Here is a 13033-nt window from a genome sequence, read left to right as displayed (position 1 = left end):
ATGTCAGAGTATACACCCTGTACAAGCAGGGACCACAATACTAGTCAGGGTTAGTCAGATACACACTAAAAGCCTTATTTTGAGTTTGGGGGTGTGGGAGCGGGACCGCCCCCCTCCTGCACCAGCAAACATAGATTGGAGTCCAGTAGAAAGGCATACAGTGAGGTAGAGTGCTGTGGAGTGCCGTAGAGTGGTGTAGAGTGTAGCAACGTGGTGTGCAGTAGAATGGAGTGGTGTCATAGAGTGGCGTGTCATGAAGGGGCAAAGATTCGAGTGGTGTAAGTGAAGTGGGATGTCATAGACTGGAGTAGCTTGTCGTAGAGGGAAGTGTCATGCTGTAGAGTACAGTGGGGTGAGGTAGACAGGAGTAACATGCTGTAGAGTATAGTGGAGTGGAGTGGTGTGGAGTGTCATGCAGTGAGGTGGGCTATCATAAAGTGGAGTGGCATGTTGTACAGTGGAGTGGCATAGAGTGGAGCGTCGTACGGCAGAGTGGAGTGTTGTGTCAGTCGTGTGTGGTAACGTTTTTGGGAGTGCAGTGGCATAGAGTGCAGTGGTGTACAGTGAACTACGAGTGGCGTGGCACGTGGTAGAGTGGAGGGGTGTGTCATTGAGTGAAGCAGATTGGCATAGAGTGGCACGGAGCATCATGTAGTGGAGTGTCATGTCGAGTTGAATGGCATGTGGTAGACTGGAATGATGTGTCAGAGTGAAGTGGTGTGGTGCATCACAAAATGGAGTGGACTGTCGTAGAGTGCGGTGTCATCGAGTGGAGTGACGTGTCATAAAGTCGAGTGGCATATCATTCAATGGAGTAGACGTAGTGTGAAAATGGCTGAAGGAATTTAGATGAAATGTAGCAGCAATATAGATTATTAGATGTAAAGGGTCCTCTTCAGTAGTGAATCTACATTTTTTCAGTAATTTTAAAGTTACATGGCTTGATTCACAAAGGTAAACGTGCACTTTTATGTAAGTTTACAATTGTTTGCTATTCACAAAGGCATTTTATGAGTAGTATCTTTGCAACTGTAGAGTCTCCGGACATAAAAATATAGGACAGTCTACTTTAAGTGCTTAGTCCTTGAGATGCAACTAGTAAATTGCTTTTGTGAATAGCAAACAATGGTAAACTTACACAAAAGAGTAAGTTTACCATTGTGAAACAGACTCTTAAGGCACAAACATTTAGTGATGTATTGAGCCGCAGTCATTTCACAGTATACCATGGCACACGTTGATGGCAAAACAGCATATGATTGGCTAATGACTGCACTTACAAAACTAAAAGGCAGCCATATTGCTTAGACCACACTTTGGCTGATTTCTGGCTTTAAAGTGTAAAGTGTAATTATAGTGCCTTACTGTTTTATAAGTGTAGAGATTTTTTAAAATACACTGTTCTACACTATATTTCCCTAGGAACGCAGACTAAGGGCCCCATGAGAATGGCGGGCAAACTTTGCCCGCCCCCCATCCCGACGTAAAACGGGACCGCCCGCCATAAGGGCGGCGGGCCCGTGGGGGCCATTAGGATGCGCCCGCCACACTGGCGGGCGCATCCCACATTTTTTACATTGCGGCGGGCAGTACGGAAAGCACCGCCCGCCGCAATGCTAAAAATGCACATTGCGCACTTCAGTGCACAACGTGACAGGCACCGTGCGGTGCCTGCCATGTTGTACAGTGAAGTGCAGGGGGGTACCCATGTGCACCCCCCACCCTCCGGAGTTCCTGGGGGCCCGCAATGGGCCTCCACAAGGCATTCCCGCATGCCCTTCCTAATATGGATGGCGGTATCTAACAGACACCGCCACCATATGAAACCCTTTTCCGCCCAGTCAACTCGTTGACCGGACAGGAAAGCGGCGGACGGATAGTAATATGGTGGGGGGGAATGGGTGGCGGCCGGGGAAGGATGTCGGGCAGATTGCCCGACATCCTAATGGGGCCCTAAGTGTGGTCTAAACAATATTTCCCACTTCCAAAATTGAAAGTGCAGAATATGTATTTTAGGCAACACTTGGAGTGCAAATTAAAAAAAAACTGTTCTACACTATATTTTCCAATAAATATGATGTAGCAGTGTTTTTTGTATTTTCTATATATTTATTTTAGTATTCAGTACTGTTGTACTTTATAGGTAGTATTGGAGTACTGCGTAAACAGTTTAAAAAATATATAAAGTTATTAAAATACTTTTACTTATCTTTACATACTTACCTAAAGTGCCTCTATCCTACCTATACACTTATAAACCAGCGTAGACTATCTTCCTACTTAAAACCCACAACGCAGCTTAAGTGTTGGCTAAAGTCCATGGCTGCCTTTAAATTTTGTAAGAGCTTGGATTACCCAATAATATACTGCTTTGTAATTGGCATGAAACTGTATCATACCATGGTAAACAGCAGCCCAGTGTATCAAGATTTTGTGTTAAAGAGTACAAAACTACTGAACTTATGCTTATGAAATAGCAAAAAGGAAAATAATCATTTCCACAGCATAATCTATATTCCTGCCAAATTTCATGAAAATCCGTTCAGCCGTTTTGCCGTTACGCCTGTCTAAGAATTCAATGGGAAATGCATTGGTGGAAAAACATATTTTGGGTCCAGTTTGTTTTTTTGCACCCCCTTTAATGTATCACCACAAAACTTTTGCAACATCAGCCAATGTAGAAAAGGTATACGCCAGCTAAGTCTCATGGAGATTCGGCAAATGGGGTCAAAAATATTACTTTTCAAACGAGGAATTCCTATCTCTCAGAATCCTAACTGTAACTACCACCTCTCAGTCTTGAATTTTGGAATTTGTGTTGTTATCAGCTCAAATTCAATGTTTAGTGCAGTGCTGATCAACCCAAGATAGTCTTTTCCCCTTCATTCTAACCAGTATTGCTTCAAATTCAAATAACTAGGACAGAGTAACCCTGCTGCAACACTTTTTTGCCCCCTGCTTGCATAATATATTTCAGCATGTCTTAGTTCTAGCAGGCATTTATCAGAGACCTTAAGCCAAAACATTGACACTTTTCATCCCACTGTTGCTGCTAATTAAGCTTTGCGACTCAGCACACCTCCAACAGCAAGCTTCTGCTTACAAATTCAGTGGTGAGTACTAATAATAGTTATTTCCCTAAAGTCATCTTCTAAATTAACTTTGGATTTCTCAGTATAATTATCTTTGAGCATTTCAAAGATTATTGTTTTACTTTATGTTATTCTGCAATTGTTAATTCACTTAGGCACCTGTGGCCACAGCAAGTGTTTCACTGTTGTAGAGCAGTAGCCGACTAGCCTGGGTACCTTCCTTTCCCTAGACTAGACTCTGTATAGATCTTTCTGTCTTTTCTCTCTGCATCTCAAACTGTCCTCTAGACATATTTTCACCCTGAAGATGACTTTTAGGCAGGGACTTCAATACCCAGGTACCCCGGCGGTTGTGGCGCGTCAGTGACGCCAGCGCAGCGCCCGGAGGCGCGTGAAAAGGCAGGAGCGCCGAGCGCTCACTGGGAGCATTGCTGGAAGAGGAGGCTCATTGCCGTGAGGGGAACGGCTTACTGCAACACCGGGGGTCTCACCCAAGTGCCGTGAGGTGAACGGCTTCGAGCGCCAGCACCGCGAGGGCAGGGACTTCAATCCCCAGGTGCCCCGGCGGTTGTGGCGCGTCAGTGATGCCAGCGCAGCGCCCAGAGTCGCATGAAAAGGCAGGAACGCCTCTCGCCCCGCGAGTCGCGCGCGGGAGCCGCCCGGGAGAAGCCCGGGACAAGGGCGGGGCAGTTTGTGGCAGTCCGGGGCTGGACAAGGCTGGGCTGGGCCATAGACCCTGGCCCAAAGAAATTGAGGTCTACTCCAACCCTACTCATCAAAGTCACAATGAGATCCTATTTACCTATGGTTGTGATTCACGGTTGTAAACTGTAGCGCCACGTGTATCTCCTAAGTGATAGTGGGGGTGCAATACATACTGTGCTACACATCTGAACCAATTCAGGATTGTCTTACAGTAGGTAGCAGCATGTCATCTCTAAACGTTCCACCCGTCCTTGGTACTTTGGATAACTACTTAGTTAAAGTGGTTAAGAAAATCAACTCCAAAAGACGACAGTCCCTAGTTGCGAACCTTTGCCATCTATCACGTGTTCCTCTTCTCCGATCGCTTTGGGTCAAGGTAACTGTAGTATCCGTGATAACAACAATCCCTTTGTTTTGGAATTGCCTGAACCTGTTGAGTTGGACTTGGAGGTTTTATCGGACTCTACAGCACAGCATCCTCCAACCCCTGTTCCCAGAGTGGTTAGAGCATGTCGAAAAACTCAGTCGAAACGCATGGGTACCCGTTCAACAAGGAAAAAAGCAGTCACACCTACCACTCCTATTAAAAATTCAGAAAAGGTAGATGATGCACTAGTAGGACCCAGCACCGTTAAATTGGATGACGAACAGCTTAACCAATTAGCTGGCCTTATTGATTTAAAGTTAAAGGGCATCATAAAACCTTTAGTGTCAAAGCTGGACCGGTTGTCCGCTGAAATAAAAAGATTGGGTGGGCCTCCTGGATAAACACAAGGGAGTACCAGGTGTGCCAGGTGGCGCTTCTGTCCCAGTCAAGGACAGTAGTGAAAGCTCGGCCACACCCTTAGTGTGTACTGCTATACCCATAGAGTCTTTGGCTCCTGTAGAGAAATCCCCAAATATAGCTTCAACTATTCCTATTCAGGTCCCAAAAGTGACTAGTGCTATCATGGGGGAGAAACAAGGTCCCAAGGTCCTAGGGTCCTAGAAGGGAGATCAGGTCCATATACACAGTCCTTCAAGAAGAGAGAATTTGCTTTAAACCTACCAGTTGAGGAGGATTGGCCCCACACTATTATTCTCGCTAATGTTCCGAAAACTAAGGAGGGTCAAAATGAACACTGGTCTTCATTAAAAAATAAAACACTCTTCTATTTGTCTAGTAAAACAGATTTGGGAGAATACCTGGAAGATAATATTTTGATGGTTAGAAGGGCCCCATGGGTGGGTAATACCAAAAAAAGCCTAGAGGGAGACTGTGTGGTCATAAGCATTAGATCCCCAAGGTTGGTTGAGGACATATTGAGACAGGGGGGGTCATCTAGAATCAAAAAAGATTATGTAAATCTACTCCCCCTGGGCTTCTTTTATCCACCACCTCAGACCAGGCAAATGAACAGTAATGTAGGTAAAGGGATGATTTTGCCGTCCCCGTTTTAAATAGATTTGATATCTTTTCAAATCTGGGTGAAAATGAGTGACTAGGTAGCCAAAAAGCCAATCCTGCTCCTTTTGTCGTGATCAACGTCCCTGATTCAACGACATCGGTAGAAGCTATAGGTTCACGGGATTCTAATACATCCAAAATGGTAGAAACTCCAGGTTATCGAGATTGCTCTTTAAAATTAATGACCTGGAATGTAGCTGGTCTTAAAAACAAGATTGACGACCCAGTATGGAGAGAGTCCATTAGTATGAACGATATAATAGGCCTTCAGGAAACGTGGGACACGGGCGTCATCTTGAGCCTGGATGGTTACGCGTGTTACCATATTCCTGCGGTCCAATCTAACATGGGGAGGGCGAAGGGTGGCTTGGTCATCCTAATTGCAGCTACTATCCAAGGGGTACACACCCAACTAGACACTGGTTCACGGAACATCTTGGCTGTACAAATCTGTTTAAGTGGGGTGGGAACGATTTTAATTGTTAATTTTTATAATTCGTATGACAGAGTTACCACGACCGAGCACCTGGGCACATTAAATCTGTTTTTGGAAAACTATAAGGAGACAAATGATAACCACTGTTTCCTCATAGTCATGGGAGACTTCAACATCCATGGATGTCCAGATGAGTGTCCGTCTTTAGATTTATTTGGCCCTGTTGAACAGGGAGACATTCATTTCGAACATTCTGAACAGGGCGGTCTCCTTGAGACAATCCTGGCAGATAACGGTTTGATGCTCCCAACATTGCGGAATAAGGAGATACCCACATTTAAGGGGAATGGTTGTCATTCATTTATTGATTATATTTTCATTAGTTTAACACTGGGGGATTGGATTCTTGAATATTTGCCTGAGTGGTCGCACCTTAGTGACCAAAACCCAGTAGTCCTGAGTCTGTCGGATCTGGTCTTGAAGTCTACGATAGTGCCAAATAGAACGGAGAAATCGGACATCCATCCGACAGATCAGGCCCGCAGACTCAGATGGAGCAGGGTCATACCGGGAGACTTCCACTCTAATCTAATATCTACAGTAGGTTCTGAGTTGGACACCTGTTTGAATCTGGAGGCAGAGAACGAGGAAGTTTTAGCGGCTTACTCAACTATCTGTGCCCAGGTTTCATCAGACCTTAGACAAACAGGGAAAGCTAAGGCTCCTGCTGAACAAGGGTGGTTTGACCGCAACTGTTCAGCAGCTAACCAGAAACTAAAAGTGGCCCTAAACTGCAAACCAGTGAATAGGGCCAGGGTGGCCCTATTAAAGAAAAGATATAAAAAAGCCCTGGACATAAGAAGACGGGAGATTAGGGAAGCTGCCTGGGAAGACCTAACCTCAGTAGACGTGCTCAGGAATAGTGCTAAATTCTGGGCCGTCGTTAATAAACCTTTTTTTCAGGACTTCTGTAATGGCCACCTAGATTGTGGTATCCAGGAACAGGCGTGGTACTCTCATTTTAGGTCAGTCTATGAAGGGGAAAACAGTGGGGAGGGGAGTACAGCTACCCCTTTTTTTAAATCCCTATACTTTAAAGGTGTCTGAGCTAGAGGTAGCAGAGGCAATCGGGAAGATGACCAGTAACAAGGCTCCGGGTCCCGATGGTGTCCCTGCCGACCTCTTTAAATCAGATGTCAAGACCTGGGCTAGAATTTTAGTTAATGTTTTTAATAGGGTTTGCATGGCAGATATTCCGGACACTTGGTCCAAATCTGTCATTGTACCCATTTTTAAGAAAGGAAACGGGGGACCCAAGTTGTTACCGCCCTATTTCCCTTATTGACGCCGCAGTGAAGGTGCTAGGGCGAGTGGTCCTTGGTAAATTAACATCTTGGCTGGAGGACACAGAAACCCTCTCATGTTTACAATATGGGTTCAGGAAAGGCCGAGACACAGTAGACCAGTGCCTCAACCTTCACCTGCTAATTGGGAAATACACCATTGCTAAACGGGGTACCCTGTATTTAGTATTTATGGACCTTTCCTCGGCATTTGACCGAGTAAATAGGTCCAAACTTTGGGAATTGCTTCTCAAGTTAGGAGTTGACAAAAACATTGTGTATTTTCTTGCTGACCTACACAGGGACCTTACAGCCACAGTTAGGTATGACCGCTTGGGAAATAGCACGGGTAAGATCGCGATCATTAATGGTGTTAGGCAGGGCTGCATCATGGCCCCCTTACTTTTCACTCTTTACATTAATGAACTAGGGGTCGTTTTAACCGAGGCATGTAAAGATTTACCAAGGGCCGGTAAATTTCCCATTCCGGCATTATTGTATGCCGATGATGCCGCATTAATAGCACGTACAGCTGTGGGGTTGCAATGTCTTTTAAATTCATTTGCCAGTTTATATGAAGGGGCTGAATCTAAGTGTAAATATTTCCTAAATCGCGTGTAATGATTGTGGGGAGTAAACCTAAAAGAATTAAGACCATGATTTGCGAAGGAAATGTTTTATCCAGGGTGACAAGATTTCCCTATTTGGGGGTAATTTTTGATGATAACTCTACTTGGTTACCCCAGCTGGTTGCCAAACGAAATGCTTTTGCCAGGTCTATTTTGGCAGTACGGGAATTTGCTCGTAAATTGAGTGTGAAGCTTATGGAGGCGGTGTTGAAAATCTATGATGCTAAATGCACTGCTATAGCGATGTATGGAGCTGATCTGTGGGGGTCAAAAAATGTAAAGTCCTTGCAGGTGACTGAGGACAAGTTTTTGAAATCCTTGCTATGTGTCCCACAGTGTACTCCAGGATATATTGTTCATCAAGAGTGTGGGGTTGATTACCTGGAGGATCGTATCGCTTTAGCACCGCTAGTGAAGTGGATTTCTATATGGCTGAACCCTGAACTAGAGTTGAATCACAAAATCTTGAGGGACTGTCTATCCCTGGACTATGATAAATCTTTTCCATGGCTGAATTATATCCAAAAATTGGCAGCTAAATTGGGCCGACCAGAACTGTATTATTCCCCGAACAAACTGTTGAAAGGGGACATCAAATGGGCGAAAGATACATATAAACAGTTAGCATTTCTGGACAGAGAAAAAAAAGATCTATGTAAACCAACTGTTAGGGCCCACCAAATGATGGTATAGAACCCTATTTGAGTATCGTCAACAATATGAACCATCGATTTTTATTGACTAATTTCAGACTGAACAAATTCCACCTTCTCCTTACTGATCGATCAGGATGGACTAAGGATTCGGAGTTGGAGATTTGTTCTTGTGATGGTTTCTCAATCAAAGACACTATGCACTTTATCTTTTTTTGTAAGCATTTGTGTTTTATTCGCAAAAAGTTCATTACTCCCCTCATCGAGGACAAGGGCTTCAGACAAGTTAAGCCTGCCCTTTTATATTTACAGTTGTTGTCCACTACATGGGAGATCTTCAATGTTGCAAATTTTTTAACAATTGCTTTAAGACTGAAGAGGAAAATTAACTGGACACATTGTACATAGTGGTATATATAGCCCCTAGGCCTCAGCGTCTCATTTTTTCTTATCTTTGTTAATTGGCTTTTTGCCGGTTTTTATCTTTTTAATCATAATATTTATAATGTACATTCTCATATATATAGATTTCGTTGTGATATGGTCTGTAACTTAATGTATCATTTTTTAATCAAGGTCTTGACTTCGATGAATTTTGTAGTACACTTTTATGGTTTTTGCAATGAACCGAATAAAGTATCTTTGACTGACTGACAAACTTTACAAAGATGAAATGCAATTGACCACGGTGCATTCAGGCTAAAGACAACTCAGGCTAAATTATTCTACAATACCTTGTTCTTTGTTTTCATTGTTCAATCATTGCTATTTAAACATTTTGTATATACAGGCTTTTTGTATTTTTCAGTTTGACACTGTGTGATCACATGAGCATGTGGCACTACTATTGTTTCCTTAATTGGTCTAAAGTATTAATTATGAATACTGTGACTGCTCATTTGGCTCTGATGTCAGAATTTTTGATTGGCTGCTGAATGAGTCCATATTGAACTATTGTTTCCAGGTATAACCTTTGCCCCAGGCATTATTTTGCAGATTAAGTTACCCTTATACTGTGCCTGTAAGAAAGAACATATGTAGAGCGGCAATAGACAGCTGACACCACTGACGTCTGTGGCCTTGAGGAGTATAGCATTATTCCTCTGCTGAACTCCACCACCTGAATGGTGCACAATGGTGGCTGATACTTTCCAACTTGGATCCTTTCATCGTTGAAGATGGGGCCTTGATAGCTAAAGTTGGATTTTGCTCTGCTTCTCTTAACTTCAGGAAGGGAATTCCCCTCTGTTTGCAACCATTATAAGCTGTTAAGCTGTAGTTAAAAGCAAATAAATAATAAATTAGAGTGCCACTCATCTAAAAACCACTATACAAGAAAGGAAGGACAGGGTTAAAATGTTCAGCCAATCCGATCATCCTTTCAGTACAAAACACTGTGTAATCATCTCACTGTACATTTGTCTTCTTTTCACAGTGATTGTGACTTTGGATGCAGCAACAGCAAATTATAGGCTCCTGCTGTCTGAGGATCTGAAAAGTGTGACCTGGTCAGAGACAGGAAAGTTCCGGTCGGACAATCCCGAGAGATTCAACTACGCGCCGTGTGTCCTTGGATCACAGGGATTCACATCTGGGAGGAATTTCTGGGAGGTGGGCGTTGGAGATGGGGGCTTCTGGATCATAGGGGCTGCCAGGGGGTCAGTCGTCAGACGAGGTGCTTACAATCGGACCCCTGAATATGGATTTTGGTCAGTAGGACTGTGGGATGGACAACTGCGGGCAGTCACCGCTCCCTTAACAAACCTTTCCTTCGATGAAGACATCAAGAGGGTTCGTGTTCTGCTGGACTATGAAGAAGGACAGGTTTCATTTTACAACGCAACCACCATATCACACATGTACACCTTCTGCAACTCTTGCACTGAGAAAATCTATCCTTACTTTTGGGTTATGTATGACACAGAGCTCAAACTGTGAGACCTGCACAGTAACTGAGCTCCTGTTTCTACCACTACCCAGTCCTGTTTTATGAACTCACCTCACTCACAGCTTTACTGGCTGAGAGAGTCAGTGTTGGCCCATCATTGATCTTGGATGATAGGGGGTATAAAATCTGTCCCTTCTGGGTGGTGTCACTACAACAGAAGTGAGATAATAGAGTAGGCACTGCCTCTGAGGCAGTTGTTGCATAGTAGTCCTACTGCCAGCAGTGCCTTTCCTTATAGAAAAGTTACTACCTCCTTCCTGTGTTCTCCCTGATGTCCTGGCCAGCTTCCTTCTTCTGGTACAGGAATGCAATCTGTTATTGTGGTTATCATACAGGGATTCCAGACACTCTTTTCTGTTTACTCTGAGTGAGCTCCTCCCATAGTGCACAATGTGCAAATCCCCTGTTCACAGGAGGGGTCTGTGCATTGTAGGCGGGAGAGAGGTCCAGAGGACCTGGGCGCTCTACGACTATGCAAAAGCCGTGGTGGATGAAGGGGGGAGGGGGGCTGCTACGACCTCTGGCCTTCCACTGAACTTCAGGCCACAGAAGGCGGCCTGCTGGTGGCTGCACACCCATCCTGAGGTGCCTTTGGAGTTTAATTCTAGAGTGCGCAGGGACATTTCTTATTACTGTTTATTAAGTTTGACAAAGAATGTGCAGCTAGGTTGTACAGAGCATGAGTGGATGTGCACAGTTTGCTATTCTGTGCATAGGGGAATCAAATGTCTGCTGAGTACAGCATGCTTTTCCTTACACCTGTTGGGGTGCAATGGCACAACTTTCCTTTTTCCTGGCCACTCCTCAACACACTTTCCTTTTATAAAAGAACTGATTAGTAAATGTACGCACTTTAAATGGAAATGTGTGCGGCTTAGAATGGAGTGGAGAAAATTGCTGTTTGATGAGACAGAGAAGACAGTGCAAGAAGAAAAGAGCAGTAAGTCGTATCTTAAAATCAAGATTCATTTGGTGAGAGCAGAATCAGAGTACTCGGATAACTATGTGAACGAAAATTTTCACTGGGGATAATTACTATGGCTTGTCGTGAGTTGAGAGACAAGTTGGCCAAGTGACGTGCCATTTTGTCAAAGCATCAGGTTCTCTCTCAATCCTCAGTAACTTTTCATGACAAGTATGCAGCTAATTTGATTGCTCTACAGTAATCACAAGTCGCTGCGCCTGATGATAACCAAGACTGCGGTTTCTAAAAATGAGAATTTTTAAGAAAAAAATCTGAAAAATGTGAAATACGCTGCTTCTGTAACTGGCACCAACAGGAGTTATTCATTGTCAGGATATGTAAAACATAAGTCCCCATGCCCTATGTTTTAAATATCATCTACCCTGCCCTATAAGCCTTTAGTCCCTACCTTAGGGGTGACATAAGTATTACACAGGAAGGTTTATGCCAAACAAAACATTTATTTTGCGGGATCGAAATGGCAGTTTAACCCGTTTACTGCTGCCGTCGGCCAACGGCCGGCCCGAGCACTACCTTTGTAGTGCTGCGCATGTGCGTTGGCCGCCGCGGCCCCGCCCGCGCAAGAAATCACCCGCACCGCGGCATAATTTACACGCGGTTAACGGGTTATACCACACTACAGGTTGCATTAGGAGGCCTGAGGTATGTTTGTAAACTGCTACTTTAGTGAGTGGGAGAATGTGTGCTGCAGGCTCACAGGCAGCATTTAAATGATATGCCCTGGTTGCAAGCAGTACCAAGACTTGGGTCTTACATGTAAATTAAGTGTGCCAATTAGGTGAGGTCCAATTTTACCATGTTGAAGGAAAGAGCACAAGCACTTTAGCACTAGAAAGTGCACAGAGTACTAATGCTCACACACAATTCAGCAGAAGAGTAGGGGGGTAGATAAGTTTAGGGGGAACACTACACCATAGTATATGGATACATGAAGGACCTATCAACCAGGGTGTCCCATATTTGGTCCTCATGAAGACCCTACTGGAAGAACTCCAGTTTCTACATTCATCCCCCATTGTCAAAATGTTGATGGCTATACATTGTATTTACCATTGTGAACAACAGTGATACGTCCTTCATGTGTTCATATACTATGGTGTTGTAAATAGATTGGCCATGTATTATAGGCCGGGTTGGCACTTTACATGATTTCGATGTACATATTGCTTACTGCCCTCCCTCTCTCACTTACCCTCACTGTTGCACAACGCTGCACTTACCTTTCCCAGTCGGACACCTTTTTTGAATTTTTGAATGCATACTATTGTTGTATTCTCAGTGAACATGAGAATCTGTGTTTCACATGAATAAATGTACTGGATTTATCCCAAAATTGTTTTGAATTAATTCCACAGGTGATGTTAAAAGTTTTGTCTTAAACATTGTGTCCACTAGTGCCATTTGTTTCATGTACTGACAAGACAGGAGGGGGCATATTTACTAGTAAAGTGGCATTTAATTTCAAGTATATGGTGCAGCCCTGCGTTTCCCCTTGCTCTGGCGCTAAATGTAGCTGCCTAGCGCCAATGCAGGCACCCTTACACCATAGTGCAAGGGTGTCTGCATTGCAGGGGAAGATTGCTTATGTGCAGGAAGGTGTCCCTTTATGCACATAAACAATCTTTAAATGGCGTTTTGTAACTTCATTGTGTGCTGTTCAATGAAGCACACATAGAAGTTGCAAAACGCCATTAACAGAAAATTATTGTTTATGTGCTTCCTGCACATAAACAATCAATGCCGGTTTGCTATTTCCATGTGTGATGCACACCGCAGCACACATGGAAACAGAAAA

At 43.9% G+C, this 13033-nt stretch overlaps 1 long non-coding RNA gene across 1 annotated transcript in view; it reads left to right on the top strand.

The window, feature by feature from the left end:
* Positions 1–12571, top strand: part of LOC144753952 (uncharacterized) — a 31710-nt gene extending 19139 nt beyond the window's left edge. The window contains exon 2 of the long non-coding RNA XR_013594611.1: positions 9741–12571. This is a non-coding gene — a long non-coding RNA (uncharacterized LOC144753952). The remainder of the gene's footprint in view (positions 1–9740) is intronic.
* The last annotated feature ends 462 nt before the right edge of the window (positions 12572–13033 follow it).

The sequence above is a fragment of the Lissotriton helveticus genome, chromosome 5_1, assembly GCF_964261635.1.
Source record: "Lissotriton helveticus chromosome 5_1, aLisHel1.1, whole genome shotgun sequence".
Classification (NCBI taxonomy): domain Eukaryota; kingdom Metazoa; phylum Chordata; class Amphibia; order Caudata; family Salamandridae; genus Lissotriton; species Lissotriton helveticus.
The sequence above is the reverse complement of the archived record's forward strand: the minus strand, read 5'-3'. Positions and strand labels throughout refer to the sequence as shown.